Below are 27,501 nucleotides of genomic sequence, written 5' to 3' on the forward strand. Positions count from 1 at the left end.
CATGGTCCCTATTTTTAAAAAGGGCAACAGACAGGATCCTTCTTGCTACAGACCAATTTCACTCCTAGATTCACTGGGTAAAGTAGCAGGAAGGATTCTTCTCACAAGGTTACAATCTTGGGCCACAGAAAAAAACGTATTGTCCGACCTACAGTTCGGCTTTAGGGAAGGTCTGGGGACAATAGACCAGGGGCTCAACCTGGCGATTTTGATGGGTAAATACACGAGAGCGAAAAGAGGGAAAATTTATTTAGCGTTTGTCGATCTCTCTTCGGCCTTCGACTGCGTTTCTCATGGGAAACTATGGCATACACTAAAAGAAATGCAAGTAGAAGACTCACTAATAGATTTTCTGAAGGCCCTATATAGTAACGCCACAGCGCGAGTCCGATTTGGCAGAGCTGGTGAATGCACCTCTTCATTTAAAGTTCTTAGAGGGGTAAGACAGGGGTGCGTCTTGGCTCCATTTCTCTTCACATTATACACTAATGGCCTTGAGAAGGCCTTATTAGAAGGAAGCCAGGACGTTCCCCAGGTCCAACAAGATCAGGCCCCAAGACGCATACCAGCATTGCTATATGCGGACGATGCTGTCATTTTAGCCAGGACCCCTTTAGCCCTTCAACAGGCTTTGGACTCGTACAACAATTATATGCAAGACATTGACTTAAATATCAATGCCTCAAAAACCTTCTTGATGAAATGTGGGAAAGGCAGCAAAAAGAGTAAAGATGTTTATTTAAATGGAAGCAAACTGGCTACTACATCCACTTACTCATATCTAGGAATCCTCATAGATGACAAGGGCCTATGGGGCCAAGCAATTACAACAAGAAAACTTCTTTTTGTTAGAGCCACAACCGCCCTTGTTAATTTTGCCCAAAAATTAGGAAGAAGACCGCCCCTGGAACTGATAAAAATATATAAGGCAAAATGTACAAGTGTAGCAACATATGGGGCAGGGATATGGGGCCATCGGAATGTCTCCGAATTGCAAAAAGTGGAAAATGCTTTCCTTAGATACTTATTGGCGGTTCCGGCCTCTACGTCCACTTACGTTTGCCATGCTGAGTTGGGAGTTTTATATATTACGGATATTATAAAAATCCAACCCCCAATTCTCTGGCATCGTATTTGAAAGTCTGAGTCAAACTGCCTTAACCAGGCAGTCCTTCTGGACGCCCTTAAATTGGACCATTGTCTCGACATAAAATGGATCAAATATGTGAAGGATTTTATGACAGACATTGGCAACCCTGAATATTTTAATAATCCTCCTTCCATGTTACCTATCTCAAGGAAAGATTTTAAGAAACGCTGTATGTATCAGATGGAGAGCCTGAGATTTGCGAGTGAAGCCACAAAACCGTCTGTTTGCCAAAATCTTATGATATCAACTTCATTTGGCATGCAATCGTACCTATACAAATCTGATAAAAGATACGATCGATTTGTTCTCACTCGCTTCCGATTGAACATTTTTCATAGGCTGGTGACATTTCCAACTGTTAATAATTGGTCAAATGAACTGCCACACTGCCCATGTGATTCTGTCTCCACGCAATCAACTATCCATGCAATTTTATTCTGTAAATTTTATGAAGATTTGAGAAGGAAATGGATAAAACCAATACTCAAAATTTGGGGTATCCGCCAATGTCGCCCAGCATTTCTGGCCCTTCAATGTCTCGATAATGATTGCGTAAACTACAATATTATTGCTTTTTTAAAAAGTTTGATCAAATGTCGAAATAATATTGATTCAGGTCCATTGTGACAAGGACAAACGTAGAACGTTAGACAAACAAAACCAAACGTTGTTTTGGATTTATCCCCCTAAGCATCATAACAATGCAGTAGGGGGTGCTTGTTTCTTCCTTTTGTTCTAAAGCTGTAATTTAATCTCATTGCCCTAGGAAAATGAACGCTAAATATGGGATTAATGTTTTGTATTTTTATCATCGTCATTGCCCACTCATCATTTTAATTCTCTAACTACTAAAATGATATGTTGTCCTTTTGTGTCTACTTGCTGCTATATTCTGTATTAATATTAATTAGAGCCTTGTAAATGAGTTTATGCTGGCATATGGTGTGTAAATATATTTTTTTTAAAACTATCTGTTTTTAAATGTTTAAGACGATCTGTTAAATTGTACATGCTTTTATGGATAGAAATTAACTTTCCGAATAAAGCTTATTCTGATTCTGACTCCAGACACACTACAAGGGGGTGGAGACAGCTTTGTGTGAGGACAGGCACAGCCCTATTCAGGTGTCAGTTGCAACTCCTCCCACCACTCTAGCTCAGGAAAGCCCGTCAGCCTGGTGATGGCTCATCAGGTTGTACAAGGCACACCTCAGCTCACTTTGTGTGACTGTCTACAATGAATGCACAAGATCCCAACTGTCACCCTAATCCAGACATGGATTCTGCAGACTGGCAGAGGCACAGAATGCTTAAGCAAGAAAAGGCCCACTTTCTAAAAGTAGAATTTTCAAACAAGCAATTTAAAAACCAACTTCACCTAAAGATGTATTTTCAAATTGTGAGTTGAGACCCCAAACCGCTATCAGCTCCCATGGGGAATTACGCGTAAAAGATATTTCAACGCAATCCCCATTTTACCCTATGCGAGAAGAGTCCTTGCAATAGTGAAAAACGAAATTAGCAGTATTTCACCATTAGGACACGCAAAACGCACCAGTACAAGTGACACCTTTTAAATACACTTCACCCTGCTCATGGGGCTGCCTTGGGCCTACCTTAGTGGTGACTTACATGTAGTAAAACGGAAGGTTTGGGCCTGGCAAGTGGGTGCACTGAAAGTGCACTTGTCAGGTCGAAATGGCGGTTAAAACTGCACACACAGGCAGCTCGCAGTGATGCAGGCACAAGCGTATAGTTTGACGCGCTGCCCATAGCTGCCTTGGAGTGTGGGCCTGCCGTGCGTGCTCTGGCCCGCCTGCTGCTGAGGTGAAACGCCTCATTGGATTGGCTAGGCAGTTAGGGGGGACCATTGTGGGCTGGTGGGAACGGCCGGCTGCCATTTTGGACGTCTGCCCCTGTCGCGGTCGTCCTTGTGGTTTTCTTTTGCAGCCCATGGCGTGACAGCAATGTTTTTCACCTGCAAATGGCAGATGACTGATCCTATGGTTCCAATCGCAAGTACTGACAGTCAGTTTACACTCTGCTTGCTTTTGTCGCCCAGCAGCTTGACCTGGGGTACTCTCTCTTTGGCACCACCCTCCTTTTGGACATTGTGCTTCTCCAGGGGTACATTTTGGAATATCCTTAACCCTGTGACAGGGTGGATTAGAGGCATAATCAAGTATGTGTGGATGGATTGTCCCCCCTGAGGCTCCCTGGTGACTTTGCTTCAACCTTGTGAAGTGTATAGGTGGTGACATGAAATCTGAAAGTGTGCTCTCCTGAACAGTGCTTGCCAGGGGGCTGAGATCTTGGAAGTGGAGAGAAAAAGCACTATACCTAGCCATGGGCAAATCCAACACTAGACAAGCTTGCTTGGTTTTCAATACCAAGCGTCAGGCGAAACCTCCTGCCACTGATGACTCCCATAGCTCTGACTAGGATGATACCGCAGTGGGGGAACCGCCCATGCTGATGACATAAAGTCCCTGCTATTGATATGAGATGTAGTCTTTCTGCAATTGATCAGAAAATGTACTCACTAGTGCAGCATATGGATGATATGAGATTGCTGGGACAAGGAACACACTTGGATCACAAATGCTGAACGTATTTTAGACACTGAGGATGGCTTGACACATCGCTCCAAACTGATTGGTGAGATACCAGACCAACTTCGTTGCATTTGCCTCAAAAATGAAGCTCTGGAAGCTAAATCATGACTAAACAGCATTGTCAAACTGGGCATTTCAGAAATCAACACCTGGGTCATACTGAGGATTACATTAAGGACCTGCTAACCACACTCTTTAGTGCCAATAAATCCTCTAAAATGTTTGTTGTTGAGAGAGCTCAGTACTCGTTAGGCCCCAGGCCAGCTCCGGGCATGCCACATTGTACAATTATAGCTATGCTTCAAAATTACAGAGACCGTGACCAATTGCTTTGTTTAGCTTGAGAAGCGAGAGAAACCTGCCATGAGGGGATGAAACTGTCCTTTTTTTAGTGGACTTTACATCTGCTGTACAGGATGCCTGGAAACAATTGCTTCCTGCAAAAAGGAAACTCCAAGAAAGAGGCATTCCCGATAATATGCTATATCCTGCCCGTCTGACATTTGTTTGGAAAAGTAAACGGACAATCTTTACTGGTGCTGGGGAAGCCCTCTCATTTCTTCAGCGATCCACTCCGAGTTGCTCCTCAGGGTCTCTCCACAACCGGGCTGCATCTGGATCCCCAATGATGAAGACTGAATGTGCTTATAATATGTTGATCCACTACCTGTTTTATATGCTGGATGTTTCTGCCCTGTATCAGCATTGCTGTTTATCAGATGTATTATGAACATTGGTCATGTTTGGAGTGTTTTGCTGGGGTGCAAGTATAACTGCGGTTTGTCTTTGATGATTGGTCATTGGTTTATGATTGTCGTATCCTAGTACCGCTATATATACATGTACATTTCATGCTTATTCAAGCTATAAGTTGCTCCACCCGCCTCCAGCTTTCGCTATTGTGATTCTATTGCTCTTATATCACTACATACGAGTTGACTGTTGAGGGACAATATATTTTGGGTATCCACTGGGAGGTCGGGTCCTGGTGGGATGTGGGCATAAGAAGCTTATCAAAATGAGGTAACGTTCTGCTTGACACACTCTGTTGCTAGGCATAGGTCACGTTTGCGCCTTACTGGGCTGGCATTGCAGTTGAGTGAATATCATGGTTGGGTGCAGAGCTACAGACCCTAGTAATCTAAAACTGCTCATATGGAACGGGTGCGGGCTCAATATTCTGATGAAAAGCGGGCAAATTCTTGCATATCTGGCTAGGCATTCAGTTGATATTGCTTTCTCCAAGAGATGCACTTTTCTCCTCATCAGGGTCAGCCCTTTGCTTCCACATGTGGCCCCCACAGGTTATTTTCCACATACTCCACATTCTCCAGAGGAGTGATCACACTTATCAGTAAGTCAGTTCAATTTCAGCATATTAGCAGTGTAATTGACACAGAGGGTAGATGTGGGCTTGCGCAAGGTATGGTTATCTACCTTCTTGCCACCCTGGTTAACAGGTATGGTCCGAACACAGACTGCCCTGAATTCTTTCCTTCTGTCATGCGATACTGTGAGGGGTTGGACCTACAGACTATCATTTGGGGGGGAGACCACAATGTGATATTGAACACAACCCTAGACTACTCTGACTCGGGAGCTCAGAGATACTTTAAAGCTCAGGAGGCTCTTTTTGGGGGGGGGGCATGCAGCACTTTGAGCTGCTTGGCCTTTGGAGGATACAAAACCTGACACATTGCGAGTACACATTCCTTTCCTCTGTTCATAAAACCTCATCTAACAACTTCTGGATGGACACGAGAGATGTGGTGGACTGGCTGGTGGGCATTAGTCATCTCCCCGGACATTATCAAATCACTCCCCAGTGTTGCTGGTTCTTGATAGGCCCAGTAGATGGAAAGTCATGTTGGCGTTTGTCCTCCAAGACTTTATCGGGTACGACCTTTCGAGAGGAGGTATGTCAGGTGATAACCAACTTTCTGAAACTAAACAGAGGGTTGGTTTATTAGGTGGCTATGCTGTGGGATGCACTGAAAGCCGTTGTGTGGGGTGAGTACATAGCCAACAGCAACAGAGTTTTTAAATCAATTCGGGCATGCCTGCACAGTTTGGAAAGTGAGCTCTGTAGTTTAGAGTAATGCTATGACTCTCTACCTGATGACCCTCTCCTAGAGCCCATGCTGACTACTCTGACAGAGTTTAAGGAGGAAGAGGATAGCGAATAAAAATTCTTGGGCAAATATGCATTGGCCCAGCGTTTTTGGGGGAGAGACCGATCGGAGTGCACGCTGGCCTCTTTGCTCCGTCTTAGGTGGGCCGCTAGCCATATAAAATACTTCAGACATCAGCCATTGAGTACCTTTTTGCACCAGAGGCCATCATAGATGCCTTTGTTGGGTTTTACAGAGAATTATACACTCAAGTTATAGAGGAAGACACAACTATTCATGACTACTTGGAGCGGGCCACTTTAGCCTGGTTGGGGCCTGAAGAACATGCTGTACTAAACAAGCCCATTACACTATAAGAGATCAAAACGGCAATTCGGCAGCTTAAAACTTCAAGTGCGCCTGGCAGTGATGGCTTCCCTGCTGAATTTGATAAGATGCATACCTAAGAGCTTGCGCCTTTATTATTAGAGGTAAGTTATGAAGTTTATGAGCTGGGTACACTCTGGCATACCATGACAGAGGCGCTCATCATCACCCTCCTCAAGCCGATAAGCCCCCAGAGCAGTGTGATTCTTATCACCCCCTGTCCCTTATAAATGTTGACAGTAAACTACAAGCTAGACTGTTGGTGAGTAGATTATTACACCTCATGCCCCTCCTGGTACGCCCAGATCAATCTGGTTTATTCCACAATGGTCCACTGCTGGCAACCTCAGCTCTCTGTTTGCTCTTAGACATCAATCAGACCCTAGCCCTAAAGTTGCGGCAGCATTTTTAGATGCTGTTAAGGCATTCAAGACTGTTGAATGGTCTTTTTTTAATGGCAGTTCTTACCAGAAAGGGGCTTGATGGTGTTGTGATTGGATGGACTACATTACTCTGCACAGTCCCCCTGGCTCACGTTCGGATCAACGGAGGGATGTCTACAACATTTTCAATCAATAGAGGCACGAGGCAGGGCTGTCCACTTTCCCCCTTGCTTTTTGTCCTTACAGTGGAACTCCTTGCCTAGGTATCGCTACACCTCACTCTCTATGTATGCAGATGATCCTCTCCTTGTGGTGCGGGATCCGAAAGATAATCTGTGTCCCAGTATCGATGAAATTACCCAATTCTGCCGCTGGGCGGGCTCTCAAATTAATTGGTCAAAGTCCATCCTGGTTCCACTTACAAATGCTACTACTCAGCCCTCATTATCACTTCCAATACAATGGCGGACTAACCCGGTGCGTCATTCAAGAATTTTATTTCATACTGACCCTCAAACGATCCTGTTAGACAATTATGAGGCATATATTGATGTGCTACGAGCTAAAGTGGATCGCTGGATCACTCTGTCCTTGCCTCTGGCAGGCAGGGTTGCTCTGATGAAAATGATAATCCTACCCAAGCTACTCTATATGTTTTAAAACATAAATACCCCATTGAATAGGCAATTTTTAAAGCAGTTAAACATGTTTATGATTCTCTTAGCTTAGGCGGATAGGCAACATTGACTGAGCTGGAGTATACTATGTCTTCCTTTTGATAGGGGAGAGTTTTCAGCCCCTCAATCTGAAATCTACTATCTAGTGGCCAAGATTACATTTATGCATCACCGGATTCATGATAACAGACATGCCCCACATTTTGCTTTAGAGCAGGGCCAAATGCACCCACTTCCTATACAGGAGATGCCCTACTCCTGTTTTACCAGGCCGATGCCAGAGATCCATACAGTATGATGTACAGCCTGGGCGCTGTCAGATAGGCCACTATATGCAACAAGGCAGCGTCTTACTCCCTGTTCATTTCTATTAAACACTATACCCCATCTGCCTGCCCGCTCCTCGGTTATGATGGCCCATCTACAAAGTAAACGCATCATTACTATGGGTGATCTGTTCCAAAACCATGATTTTAAAAGTATGACGAATATCTGGGAGCTGGAGAACCCACGCTTCTGGACACCATTACACATGGTACTCTCTACCATGCTTTCCGGAGACTATATCCAATGTTCCCCAAAGAGCCCCCGTATTGGCCTGTGCTGTTGGTTTAATTAGCATCTACCCGCCCACTATGATAATCTCACGTCTGCACTCGGCTGCTATTCCCTCCCTGGATGTAGATCCGCCCGCGATAGTCGGCTGTGGGCAGAGGACTTGGGCATGGAAATCACAGGTGAAATGTGGAATTATTGCTGTTAAACTGGGGAAGTATCTCCTTATGGTAGATTCTGCATAATGCATTACAAGTTTCTCTTACGTGTGTACCTTACTCCAAAGACATTAGTTACATATAATCCATCTGATGACACCTGCTGTAAAATATGTGGCGTTTGGTATGCAGACTTTTTACATCTTGCGTGGAATTGTGCAAGTATAGCTGAATTTTGGTTTCAACTCCTACAGGCTATGAAATCCTTAACTCCCATTGGGACTCAGCTATTAGCCGACAATGTGTTGCTTGGATATGGTAACCGCTTTCTTCAAGCTCGTTTCAACTGTGATGGGCAAACGGCGACTAGGTATGGTATGGGAGCAGGGCTGGTGCAAGGCATGGGCAGTGTGGGGAGCTGCCCAGGGCCTTACACTCAGCCTACCAGCATGGGGCCCCACACAAGTGCAACACACCACCGGTGCTCATGTACCCCTACAGATTCAATTGAAAGAAAGGAGTCTTGTAACAATTGAGCCCATGAGAGAGGCCCCCCTCCTGGGCCTCAGTGATGGTGTGGGAAGGCCTAGGGGAGGGGGACACTTCCTCTTGTCCCAGTCTCAATGAAACACATTTTTCAGGTTTGACTTGTAATTAGGCCTCCTTCCCGGCTGCTCATTCAGATACTGCTGGGATGCCCATTGTCCAGTACTTTAGCGCCCCCACAGTTTCAACTCTCAGCCCACAAGCAATTCTCACACCTTCAGCCAAATATGAGCTGTAAAAGAGGTGCTTCTAAGTCGCTGAGAGGTGGAGCTGGGGCCCAGGAGAAGTCTCCACAAAGCAGCTTCCGGAACCCCCGATGGTGTCACTTATGTTAATTAGAGGGGCCTAGCACATTATCTTCGCACGGGCCCCAAAACTCCTAGAACCGGCTCTCTATGGGAGGCGTTCCATCTACTCGTCTTAAGGACTGGCTCAAAGACATGGCACTGTGTGAGGAATTGTCAGAAACGTACTCCACGACTCTGCCTACTTCTTCACATCCTAAAGACTTTGGGAGTCATTTCGTGCTTACCTGCGATCCATCAATGACTGCTGCGATATTGAAATATGTTTTTTTAATTTGATATTGTGGGAGTATTCCTTGTCTGTTATTAAAATTGTTTTTATTGTAGGGCCCACTACTAGGGGTATGGTTATGTCTGCTTGCTCTGAATCATGGGCATACGTTCTATTATGGAAACCACTTTAGTGCACTTCTGTATGCCTGAATATTGGTCACATAAGTGATTTATATTTTGAATGTTGCACTGATAGGGACCTACTACCTTATATGTAGTCACTTCCTTGATAATAAATAAACAATAAAAAAAAGAAAACAAGTGCAACTTGCACTCAACTTAGAATATAATAATGGCCACAAATACAGTTGGCACCCAAGTTCAGTTTTACTGCAGAATTCAGAATGATTAAGAAGGAAATCAGAATCGGGAACACTTCCTCTAGGCATTAGTGATTCAAGTCCATAATTAATGTGAATGACATAAATCTCATAAAGTAAGAATTCCTGTTAACTATGAGTTGTCATATCACAGTAATAGCCAAACCTCTACATGTCAGTGGACTCTTATGGCTAAGGTGCATCAGGAACAAAAGACATACTGGATATTGTTACTGGTTAAGGGAGATAAATTACCATTATAATTTATAATTAGAAAGTTGTTGCTCAATCATATACTGGTTGATAGGAAGACAAACATATTTTAAGAAATGACAGGACAGGATTTGGAAAGGAGCTGGCACTTGTAGAACAGAGCTTTGGGTAGTATCACATCTTCTCTACACATTTCAGTCTCATGAAAGTCCTTTGGTATCTATCTTGACACTAAGGGCCCAATTCCGATGTCGTTCGGAAGGCCTCCGAATCGGATTTGGCTTTGCCGGGTCCGATTCGTAGCCCTTGTTTACGACTGAATCGTACAGGTCCGAACGGCCAAATACGATGCGAAGATCGCGTAATCACTGACCGAATCGTTTCCGGACCCGAATCGCTCCATACGACTAGTTCGTAGCCGAATCGTGCCATGCAATGGAGCTGAATTCTGACCGAGCGAGTACGATGCACAATTCAGGCAGCTGCTTCGCTTCGGTCTCAACAAGACAAAACGGCTGTCGGAAGTGTACTTCGGGGGGCCTTAGCAGGCTCCCCTGGGCCCTCCGAATCTGTCACGGGGGTGCTCATGGGTCTCCCAATCCAGGCATACACAGTGTGACGGGCACTATGGGGTGCCCGCCACAGGGTGCACGCTTTTCCCCACCCTCCGTTTTTCTGCTATGGGAGCCTGTGCACGAATCTGTACACAGGCGCCCATGGAGTTCAGTGGGAGTCTGACCGAACCGAGTCCGTAATCATACGGTAGCATCATACTCGCTCGTTCGAACTCCAGGAGCACGTCTCGCTCGGGAAGCCCTCTGGATCTGAGTCGTACGGAGGACTATCCTAGTGAGATCGGAATTGGGCCCTTAGTCTGTCGTTGACTTGGTATACCAAGATTTTATATGATAGTCTCCTAAAAATGAAGGACTGGAGAAATTAGTGATAATCATGCCGATGTAAATGCATATTTATAATAAGACTAGTTAACTATTTTGAAAGGTGGGAGAGCAAATAAAAGACTTTGCCACTGATGAGTCAATGCTGTGTGCTAACGCCTTCTATTTTAAGCATTTTTCATAATGATTTTGAATTTTTCTGACTGGTCTCAAACTGGACATACCCAAGTTAACTTGATTTGCACTAGCAAGCCTCTTCTCATGAATGGTTGGCACATCCTAGCTGGACTCCACTGTATTAACACCTTAGCGGATGGATCCCATAGTCTTTAGTAACATTTGTTTCTTGTAATAGAAAGTTGTATCTTACCTCTGATTGCACCTGTGCCAATCCTATTGAAACCATATAGTCTTCATTATAACTATCATAGGACACCCCATCTTCCACTTGATTACACCGACACCATTTCTTGTGCATCATACTTGTGGCTACATTGGTGCCATGCTCCTTTGTGTGGCACAAAGTCTTTAAGAAAAACATTTTTGTGCTTGGTTGCTCCTTCGCGGCTTCTAGGTGTACCCCATACCTAACGTACATTTTTCTTTTTGTCCTGGGAAGCTACATCTCTCATTTCATTGCAACCACGATGCTCCAGTATGGACTCCTAGGCTATGAAGTGTTGTTGTGCATCTTTCCGACTTATTGCCCACTAGTTACTCCTGGTTAGATCCAGTGGGCGTCAGTAAAATGGGTATATTGTGTTAAGGTGATGCATCTTCTGTTACCTTGCACCCAGGCAATATTGGCTTGTCTTGCCTCATAGCTCTTAGGTGTGTCACTCAAGACTGATTTTGGACAACAGCTCACCTTCCTTGGTCATAGCCTTTTCTGAGGTGAATTCTCTAGTGTTCCATTTTCCTTGGTACTTTGCTAGACAGGTGCATTGTGAGTTCCCTCAGCTGAGTACCTTCATGTTCCAGGCCAAGGAAGATTCCCCACCTTTGTCCTATGGCCCTTTCAATGCCCCTGCCCAATCTCCTCTCCTTTGATGCCCATACACGTTTCTTCAGGAATGATTTGAAACAGGACGGTCCAGAATGTTTTATGAATCAAGATGTAACTGCAGATGTTCAAATTTACACAGAGGTGAGTAGTGCTGCTGGTTGCCGGTTGGGGGCACTAGCAATCATTTTTGGGGACCAGCACTTTTCCAAATCAGACATTTACTGCGAGCAAGAGAGGGAAATGAAAACAAAGTGGAAAGACAGAAGAAGAGACATGCAGAACAACAGTCACTAGGGGAGAAAGCAGGAACCTGCAGGAGTGAGCTAAAGGGAGTGTCTGGTTGTGGATTAAAGAGGCATGAGGTGGATTTAGGGCTACGCAGCCTTGGTTTCGGGTTCAACTGACACTTAATTGCACTGGCTGTGGGCTTCGTAATAGAGCTTTGGGCACCGGCACTCATTCTTTTTATAAATTAATCCCTTTCCCAGCGAGGACAAAACCTGTCTGACAACCCTGTTTCCCTTCGTCTGGGCGCCCGAAAGTCCTACCTGGGACTACAGCTTTTTCCCATGCCTGAGCATACGTCTCGGGAAAACTACGCCACCTTGCTCACCATGGCGAAATCAGAACTCGTGGCCTGGAAGAAACACACACCGTCCTGGCTGGGCAGGCTGGTGGCAGTAAAGATGACCCTACTCCCTCGGATCTTGTATATTATGCAGATATTACCACTGCAACCACCCCCATCGATCCTCACTAAACTGCAGCACCTCACTAGAGATTTCGTGAGGTCAGGCAAAAGACCCCGCATGGCCTGGCAACAGACATATCTCAAACAGGAGGATGGAGGGCTGTGAGTCGCCCACCTGGAAAGGTACTGCCAGGCAGCTCAACTGCGCTACATAATAGAATGGTATCGCACGGAGTCTGAGAAGCATTAGTGCTTTATCGATCGTGTAGTAGCAGGGATCCATATTTTGAAAATCCCCTGGCTGTCAAAGAAACACCGACCAGCGGGAGTGTATATCTCTCCAGTAACAAGGGCTACGGTGTGGGAGAGGGTACAGGTTGCATGTTGCCGCTCCACACCATCACCATTGACTCCATTCGTCAGCCACTCGGAGTTCCCCCCTGGCACTTAAGGGTGAAGAATTCAATAAACGCCAAGAAGCCAATTGTAAGCGAATGGGGGACCTCTTTGACGAGTTGGGGTGATGGAATTTGCCCAGCTACGCACAGGATATGGCATACCTCAGGATGCTTACTGGCAATTCCTCGCCCTCCGATACTGGGTCACACAACCCCAGGTGTATCCATGCGTTAGTCGGCCCCTGACAGATTTTGAAAAATGGTTTACCACCCGCTATTCGGATAAACGTCTACTCTCAGACATCTACTCGTTTCTCACCACACCACTTCACCATACAAACCTTGCAGCATAAGTGGGAATCTGAATGTGAGCATGAATTCTCTCTCAAAGAATGGCAGGATATTGTCCAGAGAGCAAGGGCTTCCTCTTGTAGCATGGCAGGTAAAGAGATGTTCTTTACAATTGCTCATTATTGGTATTACACACCAGAGCGAGTGGGCTTTTGGAAGGTGGGTGGTGATACGTTGTGCTGGCGTGGTTGTGAGCAAGAGGGCACCCTGACACTTACTGTGGGACTGCCCTAAAATCCAGCAGTTTTGGACAGCAGTCCTCTCCGAGATCAACACCATCTATGAGACAGATTTACCTAGATTCCCAAGCTAAATATTACTGGGTCTGACTAATGCTTTAACCTGCCCCCTTAGATCCTGCCGTGGGAGAGCGATCACCTTGGAGGTGGGTGCAGCTAAACAGCTCCTCGTATCCCGTTGGGGCACTGATGTAATCCCGATTGGATTGGCTATATAAAATATGGGACCTTGTGGGTATGGAGAAACTCACCGCCAGTGTTGCACACACCCTACCACATTTTGACAAAATTTGGGCCTCCACAATAAAATTCTTAGCGACCAAATATGTTGAACTAAACTGTCCGAAATACTTGCTGTGTTCCACCTTACTCTGGCATTACAATTGGCAGAGTAACTTGAATGTGCATGTTATACGGTCGCTGGTCTAACACTTCCCTCTACCAGGGCCTTTTATTGTCTGCTGTCGAATACTTTCTTCCCACTCTTTCTCTACACCTCTTGCTTCTCTTTCTCTGTTTTCATTTTCACTCTCGGAATGGTTGCTATTCCCCACCGGCCTTTGGATGTAGGTGGCAGCTGTTATTACTATGATATAAAACTCAAAAGATTTGAATAATAAATTAAGCCCTGTTGGTGACCAACACAAACCTTAGTCCACTGACCACCTGAAATACCCCTATAAACTCACTGATAGCCTTCTTTCACTTGTGAGACAAAACTAGTGTAGCAATGATGATCTCTTATGTAACGTGGAACGTACCATATAGCTGTTCAAGCAATATTGTATTCTAATAATTCTGCATGGTGCTGCAAAGTGGCAATGAGAGTGCAAACTAGTTAATGTAATGCAACCAAATAAATCTCTCATGCATTTACTGCCTCAACTCTTAGGTATATTAGGAAGACCCATTTATAGAAACATATTCTATAATATACCATTTCAGAGGTATACATTCCCAATGGTATTGCTTCGCGACACTTGCCTCTGTGATCAAAATATCCTGATTAGGCACCCTGACACTATACCTTAAAATGCTGGTCTGTAGTCCTAAAAAAAAATACCTTACATATCACTGCCATCGCTGTTTGCTTGCCCAAGTCAGAAAAGCAGTGAATACATTATACAGTAATCTTCCCACACAAAGAACATATTAAGGGATATGGGTCACAAATCCAACATCCCACCACTTTCACTGGTACAGCAAGCATCAACTCCCTGCTTTCTCCATGATCCACTTTAAATGTTTTTCAAGGACAACAGCTACCTTCAGTCCCCAATTCCTAAACATTAGTGACCTTCCCCATTCCCCAAGCATTAGCATATCATCCTGTCATGCTCCTTTTACCATTAAGGTTCCCAATTGCTGCCAGAACAGATCTTATCAGGAGACTACTTTGCAGGCTAGACCTCACCAGTAGAGGGTTCCTTGAGCAGCCCATACGTGTTGGTTTCTGGAGATGGTGTAAGTCACTGTAGGTCACTCAGGCTCTCGGTACAGGGAAACATATTTACCATATAGGGAGTGAAGCCTATGGAGCATTAGATGTAGATGGCTCTATCAAGTTAACACTCTTTCCTTGTTTGAATAGACACTCTTGTTATCAGTCTTAAAAAAAAAAAAGGCACAAAGATTGGTAGCTGCGAAGGTGGATAGTCGATTGTAGGTTCTTCTTGAGAAGCACAACTATGCAGGGAATTGAACTTGTATTAAATTGGCTACTGCAAATGGATTACTTACATTCTCCAAGCACCTTAGATTAGGGACATTGATGGTCAGCTTTTATGTTGCTAAATGGATATATACAATGAACATAACAGTATTTGTTTTACCGTGATGTTTCAGCTGTCAAAAGAACTTTGGAACGTATTTATAGTTTTGCGGATGGGATATTCCATCACAATCGTGACGGGTATCCCATCTGCCCATTACAAGTACCATAGGATATAATGCACTTGAAATACAGTAGACCGAATACCCGTCCTGTTTGAGACCGGGTATCCCGTCAACCAAACTATAAATCAGGCCCTACATGCTTTACACCTTTTTTTATAATCATTGAGAGAAAAAAAAATTCTCCTATTCAAGCCTTATTGGAAGTCCTTCTGCAGCCAATGTTTTATGCTCCACTATATTTGGGCTGCCAAGAAATCAAGAGAATTATTCTTTTAGAACTGGAAATAGATTAACATGTTTTGATCTACGGATATTTGTACAACATGTACATATTATGGTTGAGTTAGACTAGAAATATATATTGTTTTGTGAAATGTTTGGACTTTTATTGAAATGTTATATGAAATTAACTTTTTCATAATGTCATGATGGATTGAAACAGACATGTTTGGATTTGCATTGCTTTTAACCCTTTTCTGTTATGAATATCTTTATAGCTGCATGTTCCCAAAGCTATGCTGAGGGAAAATATATTTTTGACCAGACTTAATACCTGCCCCAGTGCAATTTGATATTGTCCGTTCCATTCCCTACCCACCAGAGCTAAGTTCCTGAAAAAGCAAAAGAGTAAAGGAAATCAGATTGCAGCAACCGCAGCGTTCATCAATTTCCCTCATATCTCAATAGACCATGGGAAAGTGTGAGGTTGGAGGCCGGGAGGTGGACCCTGTGAGGCTAGAGTATTAAAATAGCCAAATTGGGTGTCTACTGGCAACACAGCATGTGACAAAACATGCCAGAAAATGTTCTGTTTCAATGTTTCTTTCTGAAACCATATCCAAATGCATATCTAAGAGCCGGAATAAATCTGATACTTCTGTTTTCAGGGCATTATTGGAAATCTAACATTTTTCATGTGGTGAGGGTAAAAATCTCTAATCTAACCAAAGACATTTTTCTCTGAAGACCTGAGAAGAACTTGGCTCATGTTTTCCATATGTCTGGCACTTACAGACTCCTGAGGCTATTCACCATTTCAAAAGCCTTTGATAAATGTGTTTCCTCTAGTAGCCAACCCAAGATATTGTTAAAAAGTCAATCAAGGTTTATCTGACAATATAATAAATGGCAGATCAATTGAATTAATGTCTAAAGAATTATGCATGCCCACCAAGCCGAGTATCATCCCCAATTGAGACTGAGGGCCTGATTTCGAGGTAGGTAATTTCACGGTAATTTCTCAATGCAAAACATAATTTACCTCTAGTTTACCACTTTAAAGGTGATGGACCTTTGCCACCGTGTATCACCTTCAGGAGACTTTACATAAACATGAAAAATCAAAATGCAATTAATATTTAAGCCAATAATGAGAGTTGTGAGTATTTTAAAGGGTTTTATTTTCTAGTCAAAAGTTAAGTTTCCCTGATTCTTTATTCATTAATCAATTTTCAAACAGTTTACAGAATTGAAAAATAGGAAAAATAGAATTAATACAGAACATATTATAGGTTGCATACAAAGCACTCCATAACGGAAGGGAAACCCCTAATTCTATGTCCGTCAGAACTCTGTAAAGAGTTTTAGGAAAAATATAATTCAAGAGTGAGTTTTGTAAGCCTAATCAATAATTAATAATTGGCAAACTTCTCCCATAAAGAGAAATAAATGCATAGGACAAATAAATCTTTTCAAAACCAGTTAGTCAAAGCATAAAACTTAACGTTTTAGCATCAAAATCTGTCCTGATCTCTCAGCTGCTCTTTCTCTGCGCTCGTCTCTTCATCTCTGCTCCTCTGTGTCTCACACAGAAGCTGCCCTCCCTTCAAAAGACCACAGAAGCTGTGATCTACCAAAAAGCAAGGCCAGCCTACACCTCTCTAAAATATGTGAACAAAGCCTCCTCCTCCCTCTGTGTCTCCTCGGACACAACCTCCACCCCGTCTGCACCCGCGACGTTCACGTACCTAACCTGAATGATGTCTGGTCGGATCTGCTCCCTCTCCTTCTCCTGATCTCTCCTCTTGATCTCTGCTGACACGCCCCCTAAGAGCTCATTATTTATACCCTAATTCTTGGCTGTTTATATTTCTTTTTTTTTTTTATCATTAGGCAGTGGGCTTTTCTAGCGTCATCAGGGATCTTTATCCCACCATTATGTCGCCGTAAATCTATAACTACAAGGATTCGACTTTGACGGCGAACCCAATACTCCCCTATCAGGTAACTTTTCTATCCCGCCTTATTTGTTACCCTTTCTGACTGCCGTTTAAAATACAGTTTAGAGAGCTTTCTATCCGTCTTCTTTTGTACACCAGCACGCTATGGATAGTCTTCCCCACTTTATTTCTGTATGTTTTTTGGCTGTTGTGCTGACCACTAGTTTTTCCTTCCCTAATTTTTATTTTATTTTATTTAAGGCAAGAATTTGTCGCCTTTCCATTCCCCATATATTAGAAATTCATACACTAGAATGATGACGATGTGATTCTTCATTCTTTGCTTATTCAGCTAGAGTTCTATTTGCTCTATTTTTTTTTCTCTTTTTCGTCCTTTTTATGTTTACCCAGCAGATTTTGTTCCTGTGAACATTCCTGACCCCCGTTTTTCCGCCTGAGATCAGATATTCTTCTTGTCTGTGTCCTCACTTGGATCTATTTGCAACTACTTGTTTCCCCACAGGTGAGCGCTAAAACGATCATTGTGCCTACCTTTTTTTTCCCCCTGAACTAGAACTAGAAACATGGTGCTAATAAAGCATACTATATGCTCCTTCTCCTCTCTCTGGAAAACAGGACTCGTCAGTGTTCACGTTGCTCTATTGAATAATGCAATTTCTCACTAGATATTAATGTTTAAACAAATTCTTTTATGATGCTTGACACATATGACATATGACCTTGTTGTTGTTTAGTTCTTTATTTGAAACCAATGATGTTATTTAATGACACTTGAACTGCTCCCTTTTTGTTTGATTTGATTTGCTTTTCTTATTTTTGTTAGGTCCCAGCCAAAACGCCAAAACCATTTCCTTGTTCGCCCTGAGGAAGGTGGCACCTGCATTTCAGTGCGTTCACCAAAACGCGCGTCGGCGCTCCCAAGGGGTCCACTTAAGCCCTAAATCTTGTATTTTGAACATGCTCTCTTCAGCGCAGCATTGAATGCTCACATGCTTTAACCTATATATTGATTTACGAGGCAAATCTGTTTTGGACCCCTATCTGATGAGTGGCTTTTTATGAGTAGATGTTTGAGTTTTTGTTTTTAAGGTGTGATATGGTACCGGTATAAGTGTGTATGTCTGTATGTGCACGATAGTGATTGGGACCTTTCTGTTTCTATTATTTGTTTTGTGGCTTACGATATTGTGTTTGTTATAAACTATTGAGGATTTCACTCACCTCTTGAATCCTTCTGTCTAAATTGATTAAAACAAAAAATAAAAATACGAACAAAATCCTTCTTTGATTATGTATTGAAATGTCCTTGCTTTATATGGGTCTTGTTTAAGTGTCAGTACATTCATGATATGATACATTGTACATTTAGAAAAAAATAGGTAGAGTACCTTTCTTTCTTAGTTGAGTTTCTTTCCCCTGAGTCTCTACCTTCATCCTTCCACAGGGGTTCCCCTTGTTATATTGGTTATACTAACAATATTGCAGTTTCAGTAGAAACTCGCACTGTGATTGATTGGCACAGGTGACATAGGGGTCTCCTCATCCTGTTCTCATCGCAAGTCCAACCCATACCGGTTCTGACAGTAGGGGCCTAATGCTAAGAAAAATATACATAACATGTATCAATAAGAACATTTCTTGCAACAAAATGTATCAATCAATTTCTGTCTCGCTTTCACATCGGATACAGGGATGACACTCTCCCACAAACACTGGTACATTGGCACGGTGACAAGAGTGTGCAGATGACTGTGGCCTTGACCTATGTGTCTTCACTTGAGCCACTTGGCAGTTCATGTAGCTTTTTCTGCGCATTCGTCTCCCATTGAACACACTGCTGACAATCCTCAGCCATGTTGGATTCCTAGGCAGCAATTTTATTGTGGGCCCAAAAGCAAAACCAACACAAAAGAATATTAATTTATGAAGTAAAGCCCATTATGTTCACCTCCCACCGTTCTAATACCCTGTATTAATTATTACCTAGCAAAAGCTATTAAGTTAAAGCAGCTTTTCTAGTATTTGTGCACAACATGCAAAATGCGCAATGTACAATATAGCATAAACATGCACTAGCGCAAACAGTTAATACATGCTCATAGCAACATGCTCTAATGTTTTAGATAGCTTTTCATGCAACATGCGTTTGACCCACATATAGTGTTGGTGCATGGTTGATTAATTAATACACATTATGAGAAAGATGTTTTATGAACTGAATAGGCATTGTCTAAATATGCAACAAAGCCAAGGTCTCTTGCGACTGGGAACAGAGGAGGTAGACTACAAGGAAAAAAGGAGCTGGGAGGAGAGAACACACATTCCATTCTGATCTTCAAAGCTAAAGAGGCCACAGTGAGTCTTCTAAAGGAAACTGAAATCACGGGTTTTTCTATACTGCAAAAACACATGTTAATTCAGAAAGTGTAAAACACATTTTCTAAATTAATGTACATTCTATAGTGATATTAAACCCCAATTATTCTCATGTAAAAATGGCTGTTTAATTTATTGAGCATGATTTTACATGAACGCACTTTAGGCTGAAAGCATCTTGACTAGGCCTCATTCATGTGTCATGTGTTTTCACTTGCACCAGAATTCTGCGTGCCATTTCAAAATGCAGTTTGTGTCTGCCTAAATCCAGGTGAAATCTGTGTTCCATCAGGTAGTAATGGGAAAGCTGTCAACAATGGCACCTGTCCCTTCTGCCTAACTGTCAGATCCTCCTTCACATTTAGAGGACAGGGGAGGTAGGTTATTTCAACGGAACACTTTCCTTTGAAAACATCAGCAAGAATGTTGAACGAGGACCTGGGCAAACATACCCTCCCCAAATGAGATGCCCCCATGCACTTTTATTTTCTGGGTCATAACGTAAACAATGGCGGATCCAGACAACACCTTTTATCACTCACCTGGGATACATTAGTTATTGTTTTTCCCAAAACACAGCCCAACACTGAAGGCCTGTCTTTGGAAAAAACATAATTGCCAACAGGTTTGTCATGGAGGGAGGTGCCGCCAGCTGCGTAGAGTGGGTTTTAAGTGCCCAGGGCAAGGCAAGTATCCTTTTACTTTTCTTTTTAAATTTTGTGCCCCTAAGAATTTTGCACCCAGGGCAAACGCCACTGGGTGCTGGTCTGATACCCATTTTGCAGCTGGTAAGGCGCAGGCTATATCTGAGACTTGAGCCCACAGCCCTATAAATGAAATGACTCTGTTAAATTATTTGTTTTTGCTTTTATTGTTGTGATTAATGGACATAGAAGAATTTACTCTCTTGTTTCATTGAGCAGGGTTTCTTGAACATTTCTAATTTGGAAGAAGGCATGGATAAAGAAGACGCCATTAAAAATATAGGCAAACTTCCTCCGGTAGGAAAAATGTTGATAACACAGGTGATAAATTCGATCACTGCTAACTTTCATTCTATAATTCATCGTAATGCATGTTCAGAGCTTGGAAGTTGTAAACACAACCATTAACAATGTACATATTGCTGACAAAGTTTAATTTTAGAAAAGTAGCCAAATTCTGCCAAAAAAGGAGACACAAAGAGATGTCCTGGGTTCTTATTTTCTAAAAAATTCCACCACACTGTTCTTGATTGACATGAGGGGTGTGTTTGTCTCTTGGATTACACTAGGTCAGCTAAGCATGCTTTGATTGGTGGGGAGTTGGGGCAAACATCGCATCACATAACACATCTTTCAAAGTTTGAATGGGGAAGTTTACACTTTGCATCACAATTTTGTATGCCATTTAGTGCAAAACAATAAATCTTTTAATCTGGCATGTTGTTTATCTTGTTATAAAACATTGGAATTCTGTAATCCCTGTATAAACGTCTGTCTCTTCTTTATAGTCAGCAACTTGTGATGTCAGAACTAGACTATTATAAGTAAGGCTCCCAGTTTTCCATTTTTACTGATTTTTAGAGATAAATACAGACAGAAAACCATCTATTTTCCGGTCTATAATTATTTTTAAATACAGATAAATACTGAAAATAGGTTTTCTTATGGACAATACTCACTACTGTCAATCGTGAGTGCTAGGTCAATAGCTGTATCGATTAACAGGCAGAGACATTAAAAAATGTTCAGATTTTCTAATGAAACTGAAATAACTGCAGCAGTGCAGCTATCTAAGCTGTTCTACAATGCAAACGGTTTCAAATTACTCTATGGTACTGTCAACTGCTAAAATCCATTGGAGATTCAAACACGAGTAAACATTTGTTGGTTGAATAAATGTGGAAATATACCCATTACAATGTCATGTTTTACACTAAGAACATAATTAATACAGATAAATACAGATAAAATAAAATCGAAAACAAATAAATATGGCTAAATACAGACAGAATTGACAAAAAAATCAATGCTGGGAACCCTAATTTTACGTTATTACAGTCGAGTTCTGAGATCACAATGCCTGCTGCCACAGCCAGCAGCCAAGGTGAAAAGTAGGTCAGGTCAAGGAGCAGCTGTTTAAAGCGACGAAAATGAAATGTTGCTTTTCTTTCTTCGGCTCTATTTTAATAGCTTTCAATGACAAGCAGAGAGAACGTGTATATTTTTGCACTCCATAGATAGAGAAAAACTAGAATCTTTCTGCATGCTGCCACACATTCCGAGCTATTGCGCTCTTTTTTTACAAAAAAATACTGATTTGTTTTGAACTGTTTCTAATAGCTGTTTGCAACAAATATTTAAAAGGTTTTTGAAGTGTTTAATTTTGCACTAGAGGTTTTATTTTTAGCCTTGTTGCTTGCAAACATGTATTCTCTTTTATTTGAAAGAGCTATACACCAAGATTTTAGGTGGTTTGTGGGAAAGATGATGGTGTGGCCATGTATTATATCAGATAACGTACCCTCTGGCATATATGATAAGGATAATGCAAGTCACCGCAGAGTTCCCTAACCTTAAAAAGGAACTCTGCCTTTGGTCTCTTTACTCCTCATTGACTTGCAATATTCTTACAATGCATGGCAGGGGGTACTTTATCCCTTATATTATTGTACAATAGTTTCAAATATGTGCCAGACAAACTACTCTACCAAAACAATGAAAGTACATGAATTAATGTTCAGGGGAAAAGACTAGCACATTTGTACCTGATCGGTCTTCAAATTATAGTTTACTCTGCCCAGTATATAACAAGATGATATCTATAAACCATTCTCACAACCAAAGTGTGTAGTTCTGTAGAACTCTGAATACAAAATCCTCTATACTAAAAATGTAATGGAATAAGTTTACTCTGCACAGTATATAACAAGATGATATCTATAAACCATTCTCACAACCAAAGTGTCTAGTTCTGTAGAACTCTGAATACATAATCCTCTATACTAAAAATGTAATGGAATATTTTGATAATTTAAATTTTAGATTGTAATACAAAAACGATAACATAGAAGCTATAACTGTTTACCTTATATCTTTTTTATAAAAGGGTTAATGATTTTGAAATGGCTTAGGAGTAGAATAAGCAATATGAACAGAATCACTGTTAGGAATAATTGTTATATTACGATTAGTGCTAGGGTAAGGTTAGGGATGGTAATTAGGATGGGGGTTGAGTCAACACTATGAATTTCTCACTTAAAAATGTACAAATTGAACAGTGACAGTTCTAAAAGTAAAACAATTGAAAGCTTAATGACTTCATTCAAGCAAGCAATCCTTTGAAAAGCCATTAAAAATGTCGAAAAAGAGCAGCAGCATAAAGGATTACTCTCTGTGGGAAGGGACAGATTGTATAGAGGAGGTTTCCATCAGGAACGGGATAGTGTAAAGGGGAGTGACGGGAGGAATGCTACCATAAGAAGAAGCAAGAGAAAATAAACAAACAAAAGGGAAAACAATCAAAACAAGCATTAGCAATTGCGATGCAGCTGGTTTTCATTTTGAATATATGCCTGTAATACACAGAAAGGACCACACGGTGGTAGCATTCAACCATACGTAACACATTGCACACATACTTTATGGCACAAGAAAGGCAAAATGTTAAATTAACAACGCATTATGTAAACATGTAACTATTCTCGGTGCATTCGCGCTGCCCGACCATCAGCTGGAGCTGCCTTTAGCCCAGTAACATTTTAAGGATTTTGGCGGCACTGGGCCAACCACATTTTGTGGGCCCCTGTTCAGAACAGTTTTACATTTATGATCTGTTATACCTGCTGCTAAGCCAGTGTGACTGTGTTGATGTAATGTTGGTGTGTGAGGTGGCAGTGGAATTTTGGTGAATGAGAGTCAGTTGGTGGATGGGCTGAACAGCAGGAAGGCTGTTCCTGGTGGGGCTCTATATGATGACATCCATCTTGAATAAACCAACCTAAAATCTACATAGACCAGGCGTCATTTTTCCACAACATATTTTGCCGACGATTATATTGAGGAGAACCGGCGTGCTACCTCAATGGACTATAACTATCAAGCTTTAAGTAACTGCAAATTAAAGAAGAACTTGAAGAAGCATCTCTTACAGCAAGCTGGCACCCCTGAGACCCACCAGTGACCACAAGACCGGTCAGCCCCAACTTGGGTGTGCCAGTTCCTGCTAGATTATCCCTTTTTCTGGCTGCTGTAACTTTGGGAGTGGTGTCCTTGTCAGGTTACCTTGGGAAACTGCCTCCATCATTATGAAGAGCTGTGCGTTGGTACCTCTAGATTTCACCACTTTCACTCATGGATCAGTTGAAAGCTTTACAAAAACTTTTTGTTGACGTGCCTGTGTCTCAAAATTGTTAAGTGTTACAGCTGTCAGTCACTCATTGCTCTGGAGTGAAACGGCAATGAGCGGTTCAGCCGAACTGTGCTGGGGGCAGTGTGAGTGGCAAGCTGCTGCCATCTACTGGAGGTCAGACAAGTTTTTTAAATTTTCGCTCACATTTTCTTTGAAACAATCTTTTGCCGGCACTTTGCCAGGCGTCATTTATCCACAACATGATCCAATTTCATCGTTTTCCTTTCCGTCGTTGCCCAGGTCACTGGCACTGCAGAGGCACTCTCCTCCAAATTATAAATGGGTTTCCTTTGAATATTCAGAGATAGAGATTTGTCTTTTCGATGTTGTAATACAGCAGCAGCTCACTAATAGTATTGTAAATAAACTCTGTGAACCACTTACATTTCTAATATGTGAGGTTCTGTTTTTATCTAAAAGGTACCTTTTTATAGATGTTGCATGGTACTGAAAAACATGAACACAACATTTCACTACAAAATGCCAGTAACAAGCTCCCACACTGTACCTATATTAAAAACACATTGAATGAAAACGGTATTTACAATAATATGTGCTTAAAAATACATCAAGGCCATCAGGGCAAGACTGTTTGGAGAACAGAGCCAGATCTATCATGGCCCTCCTGAAAGGCTGAGGCCCTGGGCCAAACCCCACTTTGCCCATACCTTAAAACATATCTGCTTTAGCCAGGTGCTAAACAGAAATACAATAAATAATGCTACAATTATGTAGTTTCCCAAATTGTAGTGGGTCACAAAAGTCAGAGCAATAAATAAAGATGCCTTTAAATTTTGTGTTTAGCCTTGCAGTGATTCCAAGACAGCGATCAAATGTAGATAGTTATAGTTAGGACCCATTTTCCATGGGAAATCCGCAACATTCTATTCCCAATAAGTCTGGCGCCGGTTGACGAATCCTCGCAAAATTTTCCAAACTTTTGGCCAGCTCCACTCCGCTCCTACCCTGAAAGTTTTGCGGTGATCCGTCAAACGGGGGCTGAGAAAAAAGGGGGGTCCCAAAACGCGTTTTCCCCATGCAATTTCCGATAGGATCTGTTGTAAATGTAAATGTAAATGTGCTTGTACTTATATAGCGCACAGCTACCCCGGTTCGGGGTTTCCCGGCGCTGTACTCATACCGCTAGGGAACCCTTCCTGGCTTTTTCCCTGTGAAATGTCCACTCCTGGGCATCCCCAGGGTGAAGCCGGGGCTGTTGTGGAGATTAAGCAAGCTATTGCCCAGAGTTGCAGCGTGGGACCCATGATTAGAATAGGCACTGAGGCGAGAATATCCGGTCCGCGGAATTTATAGCCCGAGACCCTGCCGCGACGGGAATCGAACCCTGGTCCCGGACCAGTGCTCTGCATCGAGGTCTGCCGCTCTAGCCATTGAGCCACACTTCTCCACCTCTGTTGTAGCAGCTACAGCCCGAACCGCTGAACGGAATGACACCAAATTTGGCAAAGAGGTAGTCACCAGTTCGGACTCATGCCTTTTGCATATATGGTGTGAATCTGTTCAGTAGTTCCTGAGAAAATTAGGGTAAAAAAGTTAGTGATATCTATGGCCGTGGAGGATCCGCGGACCGTACCCGCACCGTAAGCGCACCATCCCCGAACCGAGCGTGCACCCTCCCAATCGCGCGCTGAATGCTAATTGGCTGTCGAGTGTCTCTCTACATTCAAAACCAGGAACTGTTGGTGGCCATTTTCTGCCTCGGTAGAAGCGAGGCTGAAGAAGCAAGGGGAATAAGTGTGTAAAACATATAAAGGGGGCAGAGTGGAAATACTTTGACCCTCTAGAGGTGCTTAGGGGGTCCCAGAAGGACCCTCTGGGGCCCCCTTTTTGAAAAAAAAAAAAAATACGGCAAAATGCACGCATCCTATCGCGTTGGATGCACGGATTCTCTCGCGGTGGGTGCGCGGATCCACGGCAACGTTTTTTGAAAAACGACAAGAAATTATTGGTTGTATGACAACTTTCTACACTGAAAGGTAGGGTGTATATTTCTGTTTTTTAAAGGTATGATTGTTATTGGTTAACAAAAACAGATTGTTAGGAACATTATATATGATAAGCTGATATGTTGAAAAGTCAAGCACGCTTCCCGTCTTGTGTAGGAACATTGTGTGCTGAACTTGTGACCTGTGAGCTCAGTGCAGTGTTCCATGACCTGTTTCTATGGTAATAGGCAGAAGGCAGATTGGGGGAAGGGTTGAAATGTATTTCAGTTGGAAAGGGTTGAAATGTTTAACCAATAGAAATGTGTTTGCTTTTGAGTTTATGTGTGAAGGATTGTGATTTGATGTTTACATGTATATGTGTAGAAAATGAAAGGGAAACTTTTCCATTCTTTGCTTTTGCTGAGAGGTGCACAGTGCAGAGATTCTGTAAAAGAAAATATGGTGAGTGATTGACATACTTTTAAATCTACAAAAGAACTTGAAAGATGAGTTTTTTAATTGTGAGGGGATGTATGTAGACTATTTTGATTTTAATCAGACTAATGTATTTCTCCTGCTAAAGTGTAGGGAGTACTTTTTTCTGTACAATCTCATTGACAGTGTGTGTGCATGTGGAATCCATTCTGTGATAAGCATTTGTGTTTTTCATGTGTTGGTAGAAAGATAACTGTGCTGTTTTTATATTTTGGTAGAATTAGAAACCAGTCATTGTTTATGAATTTCTGAAATGAATTATGTTATGTTGCTATACTAAAATGTAGTACTACTTCTAGATGAAGAAATGTGTTTGGGTATAGTGCAAGGGATAGTGTTGTTTGTCTAGAATCACACAGCGAGTCTGTGTGCATTTGGGAACCACTGTGAGAGAAGCATTTGGTAATATTGTGTATTTGCTGACAGATAACTGTTTTAACTTGTCATGTTGTGAAGTTTTAGTAGCATTAGAAGCCAGTTATGGCTTATGATTTGATTAAATGAGTCAGGCTTTGACAGAAAAGTGCTGTCCTGAAATATGTAGTGTGTGTGCAGTTCCCTTACCACTTGCACTGTAGTGAATGAGTTTTGGTAAACTCCTAGGGATAGTGGTGCATGTCTAGAATCACAGTGTGAGTTAGTGTGTATTTGGGATCAGTGTGAGAGAAGTATTTGTTGACATCATGTATTTGCTGACAGATAACTTTTATAAAACCTCTCATGTGAAGTTTTAGTAGCATTAGAATCCAGTCTTTGCTTATGCGTTGATTAAATGAGTCATGCTTTGACACTGATGTGCTGTACTTAAATATGTAGATTGTGTTCAGTACCATTAACTCTTCTAGACTAGTGAATGAGTTTTGGTAAACTCCCAGGATAGTGTTGATTGTCTAAAATCACACTGTGAGTGTGCATTTGGGTAAGGATTGTGAGAAGCAT

The sequence above is a fragment of the Triturus cristatus genome, chromosome 12 (genome assembly GCF_964204655.1).
Source record: "Triturus cristatus chromosome 12, aTriCri1.1, whole genome shotgun sequence".
NCBI lineage: Eukaryota > Metazoa > Chordata > Amphibia > Caudata > Salamandridae > Triturus > Triturus cristatus.